Genomic DNA, 6910 nt, shown 5'->3' with positions numbered 1-6910 from the left:
TCACGTGATCAGTGCATGATCAGTCACGTGATCAGTGCATGATCAGTGTGATCAGTGCATGATCAGTCACGTGATCAGTGCATGATCAGTCACGTGATCAGTGCATGATCAGCAGGTGATCAGTGCATGATCAGTCACGTGATCAGTGCATGATCAGTCACGTGATCAGTGCACCATTCAGCCACGTGATCAGTGCATGATCAGCCACGTGATCAGTGCATGATGTCAGCCACGTGATCAGTGCATGATCAGCCACGTGATCAGTGCATGATAGCCACGTGATCAGTGCATGATCAGTCACGTGATCAGTGCATGATCAGTCACGTGATCAGTGCATGATCAGCCACGTGATCAGTGCATGATCAGTCACGTGATCAGTGCATGATCAGTCACGTGATCAGTGCATGATCAGCCACGTGATCAGTGCATGATCAGCCACGTGATCAGTGCATGATCAGCCACGTGATCAGTGCATGATCAGCCACGTGATCAGTGCATGATCAGCCACGTGATCAGTGCATGATCAGCCACGTGATCAGTGCATGATCAGTCACGTGATCAGTGTGCAGATCAGCCACGTGATCAGTGCATGATCAGCCACGTGATCAGTGCATGATCAGTCACGTGATCAGTGTATGATCAGCCACGTGATCAGTGCATGATCAGCCACGTGATCAGTGCATGATCAGTCACGTGATCAGTGCATGATCAGCCACGTGATCAGTGCATGATCAGCCACGTGATCAGTGCATGATCAGTCACGTGATCAGTGCATGATCAGCCACGTGATCAGTGCATGATCAGCCACGTGATCAGTGCATGATCAGCCACGTGATCAGTGCATGATCAGCCACGTGATCAGTGCATGATCAGCCACGTGATCAGTGCATGATCAGCCACGTGATCAGTGATGCATGATCAGCCACGTGATCAGTGCATGATCAGTCACGTGATCAGTGCATGATCAGTCACATGATCAGTGCATGATAGCCACGTGATCAGTGCATGATCAGTCACGTGATCAGTGCATGATCAGCCACGTGATCAGTGCATGATCAGCCACGTGATCAGTGCATGATCAGCCACGTGATCAGTGCATGATCAGCACACGTGATCAGTGCATGATCAGCCACGTGATCAGTGCATGATCAGCACGTGATCAGTGCATGATCAGTCACGTGATCAGTGCATGATCAGCCACGTGATCAGTGCATGATCAGTCAGTTACAGATCAGTGCATGATCAGTCACGTGATTCAGTGCATGATCAGCCACGTGATCAGTGCATGATCAGTCACGTGATCAGTGCATGATCAGCCACGTGTGATCAGTGCATGATCAGCCACGTGATCAGTGCATGATCAGGCACGTGATCAGTGCATGATCAGTCACGTGATCAGTGCATGATCAGCCACGTGATCAGTGCATGATCAGCCACGTGATCAGTGTATGATCAGCCACGTGATCAGTGCATGATCAGTCACGTGATCAGTGCATGATCAGCCAGGTGATCAGTGCATGATCAGCCACGTGATCAGTGCATGATCAGCCACGTGATCAGTGCATGATCAGTCACGTGATCAGTGCATGATCAGCCACGTGATCAGTGCATGATCAGCCACGTGATCAGTGCATGATCAGCCACGTGATCAGTGCATGATCAGTCACGTGATCAGTGCCTGCTGAACCACGTGATCAGTGCATGATCATTTGCTTGACATGATCAGCTGAGATCAGTGCATGATCATCAGCCAGTGATCAGTGCATGATGCCACGTGATCAGTGCATGATCAGTCACGTGATCATCAGTGCATGATCAGCCTGCTCAGCTGTTTGATCAGTATGATGACCAGCTGATCAGCATGATGATCAGTCAGCTGATCAGTGCATGATCAGCCACACGATCAGTGTGATGATCAGCCACGATCAGTGATTATGATCAGCCACGATCAGTGCATGATCAGCCACGATCAGTGCATGATCAGCAGTGCGTGATCAGTGACATGATCAGTCACGTGATCAGTGCATGATCAGTCACAGTGATCAGTGCATGATCAGCCAGGTGATCAGTGCATGATCAGCCACGTGATCAGTGCATGATCAGCAACGTGATCAGTGCATGATCAGCCACGTGATCAGTGCATGATCAGCCACGTGATCAGTGCATGATCAGCCACGTGATCAGTGCATGATCAGCCACGTGATCAGTGCATGATCAGCCACGTGATCAGTGCATGATCAGACACGTGATCAGTGCATGATCAGTCACGTGATCAGTGCATGATCAGTCACGTGATCAGTGCATGATGAGCTGCGTGATCAGTGCATGATCAGCCATCTGATGATGATCAGTACGTGATCAGTGCATGATCAGCCTGCGCGATCAGCTTTATATTTGATCAGCAGCTGATCAGTGCATGATCAGCCACGCTGTCAGTGCATGATCAGCCACGTGATCAGTGCATGATCAGCCACGTGATCAGTGCATGATGATCAGCCACGTGATCAGTGCCATGATCAGCCACGTGATTCCAGCATGATCAGCCACGTGATCAGTGCATGATCAGCCACGTGATCAGTGCATGATCAGCCACGTGATCAGTGCATGATCAGCCACGTGATCAGTGCCTGATCAGCCACGTGATCAGTGCCAGATGAGCCATCAGTGATGATCAGCCACGCATGATCATGCCAGCCACGTGATCAGTGCATGATCAGCCACGTGATCAGTGCATGATCAGCCACGTGATCAGTGCATGATCAGCCACGTGATCAGTGCATGATCAGCTCACGTGATCAGTGCATGATCAGGCACGTGATCAGTGAATGATCAGCCACGTGATCAGTGCATGATCAGTCACATGATCAGTGCATGATCAGCCACGTGATCAGTGATCAGCCACGTGATCAGTGCATGATCATCCACGTGATCAGTGTCATGATCAGCAACGTGATCAGTGCATGATCAGCCACGTGATCAGTGATGATCAGATCAGCACGTGATCATCAGCCAGCCACGATCAGTGCATGATCAGCACGTGATCAGTGCATGATCAGCCACGTGATCAGTGCATGATCAGCCACGTGATCAGTGCATGATCAGCCACGTGATCAGTGCATGATCAGTCACGTGATCAGTGCATGATCAGTCACGTGATCAGTGTATGATCAGTCACGTGATCAGTGCATGATCAGTCACGTGATCAGTGCATGATCAGCCACGTGATCAGTGCATGATCAGTCACGTGATCAGTGCATGATCAGTCACGTGATCAGTGCATGATCAGCCACGTGATCAATGCATGATCAGCCACGTGATCAGTGATCATGATCAGCTCACGTGATCAGTGCATGATCAGCCACGTGATCAGTGCATGATCAGCCACGTGATCAGTGCATGATCAGTCACGTGATCAGTGCATGATCAGTCACGTGATCAGTGGATGATCAGCCACGTGATCAGTGCATGATCAGCACGTGATCAGTGCATGATCAGTCACGTGATCAGTGCATGATCAGCCACGTGATCAGTGCATGATCAGCCACGTGATCAGTGCATGATCAGCCACGTGATCAGTGCATGATCAGCACATGTGATCAGTGCATGATCAGTCACGTGATCAGTGCATGATCAGCCACGTGATCAGTGCATGATCAGCCACGTGATCAGTGCATGATCAGCCACGTGATCAGTGCATGATCAGCAGTGACGCGATCAGTGCATGATCAGCCACGTGATCAGTGCATGATCAGCCACGTGATCAGTGCATGATCAGCCACGTGATCAGTGCATGATCAGCCACGTGATCAGTGCATGATCAGCCACGTGATCAGTGCATGATCAGCCACGGTGATCAGTGCATGATCAGCCACGTGATCAGTGCATGATCAGCCAGGTGATCAGTGCATGATCAGCCACGTGATCAGTTCATGCAGAGTCACGTGATCAGTGTATGATCAGCCACGTGATCAGTGCATGATCAGCCACGTGATCAGTGCATGATCAGCCACGTGATCAGTGCATGATCAGCCACGTGATCAGTGCATGATCAGCCACGTGATCAGTGCATGATCAGCCATCGATCAGTGCATGATCAGCCACGTGATCAGTGCATGATCAGTCACGTGATCAGTGCATGATCAGTCACGTGATCAGTGCATGATCAGCCACGTGATCAGTGCATGATCAGTCACGATCAGTGCATGATCAGCCACGTGATCAGTGCATGATCAGCCACGTGATCAGTGCATGATCAGTCACGTGATCAGTGTGATCAGTGATCATGATCAGTCATGATCAGTCAGTGCATGATCAGCATGACAGTCATCAGTGCATGATCAGTCAGGGTGATGATCAGTGCATGATCAGCCACGTGATCAGTGCATGATCAGTCATGATCAGTGCATGATCAGCCACGTGATCAGTGCATGATCAGCCACGTGATCAGTGTGCATGATCAGTCACGATGTGCATGATCAGTCACGTGATCAGTGCATGATCAGCCACGTGATCAGTGCATGATCAGTCAGTCATGTGATCAGTGCATGATCAGCCACGTGATCAGTGCATGATCAGCCACGTGATCAGTGTATGATCAGCCACGTGATCAGTGCATGATCAGCCATGTGATCAGTGCATGATCAGCCACGTGATCAGTGCATGATCAGCCACGTGATCATGATCAGTCACGTGATCAGTGCATGATCAGCCACGTGATCAGTGCATGATCAGCCACGTGATCAGTGCATGATCAGTCACGTGATCAGTGTGCATGATCAGTCACGTGATCAGTGCATGATCAGCCACGTGATCAGTGCATGATCAGTCACGTGATCAGTGCATGATCAGCCACGTGATCAGTGCATGATCAGCAGCCATCAGTGCATGATCAGCCACGTGATCAGTGCATGATCAGTCCACGTGATCAGTGCATGATCAGTCACGTGATCAGTGCATGATCAGCAGCACACGATCAGTGCATGATCAGTCACGTGATCAGTGCATGATCAGCCACGTGATCAGTGCATGATCAGTCACGTGATCAGTGGATGATCAGTCACGTGATCAGTGCATGATCAGCCACGTGATAAGCGTGTGCATGATCAGCCACGTGATCAGCATGATCACAGCCACGTGATCAGCATGATCAGCCACGTGATCAGTGCATGATCAGCCACGTGATCAGTGCATGATCAGCACACGTGATCAGTGCATGATCAGCCACGTGATCAGTGCATGATCAGCCACGTGATCAGTGCATGATCAGCCACGTGATCAGTGCATGATCAGCCACGTGATCAGTGCATGATCAGCCACGTGATCAGTGCATGATCAGCCACGTGATCAGTGCATGATCAGCCACGTGATCAGTGCATGATCAGTCACGTGATCAGTGCATGATCAGCCACGTGATCAGTGCATGATCAGCCACGTGATCAGTGCATGATCAGTCACGTGATCAGTGCATGATCAGTCACGTGATCAGTGCATGATCAGCCACGTGATCAGTGCATGATCAGCCACGTGATCAGTGATCAGCATGATCAGCCATGTGATCAGTGCATGATCAGTCACGTGATCAGTGCATGATCAGTCACGTGATCAGTGTGATGATCAGCCACGTGATCAGGTGCATGATCAGTCACGTGATCAGTGCATGATCAGCCACGTGATCAGTGCATGATCAGCCACGTGATCAGTGCATGATCAGCCACGTGATCAGTGCATGATCAGCTACAGGATCAGTGCATGATCAGCCACGTGATCAGTGCATGATCAGCCACGTGATCAGTGCATGATCAGTCACGTGATCAGTGCATGATCAGCCACGTGATCAGTGCATGATCAGCCACGTGATCAGTGCATGATCAGTCACGTGATCAGTGCATGATCAGCCACGTGATCAGTGCATGATCAGCCACGTGATCAGTGCATGATCAGCCACGTAATCAGTGCATGATCAGCCACGTGATCAGTGTGATCAGTGATCAGTGATCAGTCATGATGATCACGTGATCAGTGCATGATCAGCCACGTGATCAGTGCATGATCAGCACATGATCAGTGCATGATCAGTCACGTGATCAGTGCATGATCAGTCACGTGATCAGTGCATGATCAGCCACGTGATCAGTGCATGATCAGTCACGTGATCAGTGTATGATCAGTCACGTGATCAGTGCATGATAGCCACATGATCAGTGCATGATCAGTCACGTGATCAGTGCATGATCAGCCACGTGATCAGTGCATGATCAGTCCACGGATCAGTGCATGATCAGTCACGTGATCAGTGCATGATCAGCCACGTGATCAGTGCATGATCAGTCACGTGATCAGTGCATGATCAGTCACGTGATCAGTGCATGATCAGCCACGTGATCAGTGCATGATCAGTCACGTGATCAGTGCATGATCAGCCAGTGATGATCAGCCACGTGATCAGTGCATGATCAGCCACGTGATCAGTGCATGATCAGCCACGTGATCAGTGTGCATGATCAGCACGTGATCAGTGCATGATCAGTCACGTGATCAGTGCATGATCAGCCACGTGATCAGTGCATGATCAGCCACGTGATCAGTGCATGATCAGCCACGTGATCAGTGCATGATCAGCACGTGATCACGTGATCATCAGCCACGCATGATCAGTGCATGATCAGCCACGTGATCAGTGCATGATCAGTCACGTGATCAGTGCATGTCAGTCACACGTGATCAGTGCATGATCAGCCACGTGATCAGTGCATGATCAGTCACGTGATCATGATGATCAGCCACGTGATCAGTGCATGATCAGCCACGTGATCAGTGCATGATCAGCCACGTGATCAGTGCATGATCAGTCCACGTGATCAGTGCATGATCAGTCACGTGATCAGTGCATGATCAGCCACGTGATCAGTGC

This window comes from Bos mutus, unplaced genomic scaffold (assembly GCF_027580195.1).
Source record: "Bos mutus isolate GX-2022 unplaced genomic scaffold, NWIPB_WYAK_1.1 CTG265, whole genome shotgun sequence".
NCBI lineage: Eukaryota > Metazoa > Chordata > Mammalia > Artiodactyla > Bovidae > Bos > Bos mutus.
The sequence above is the reverse complement of the archived record's forward strand: the minus strand, read 5'-3'. Positions refer to the sequence as shown.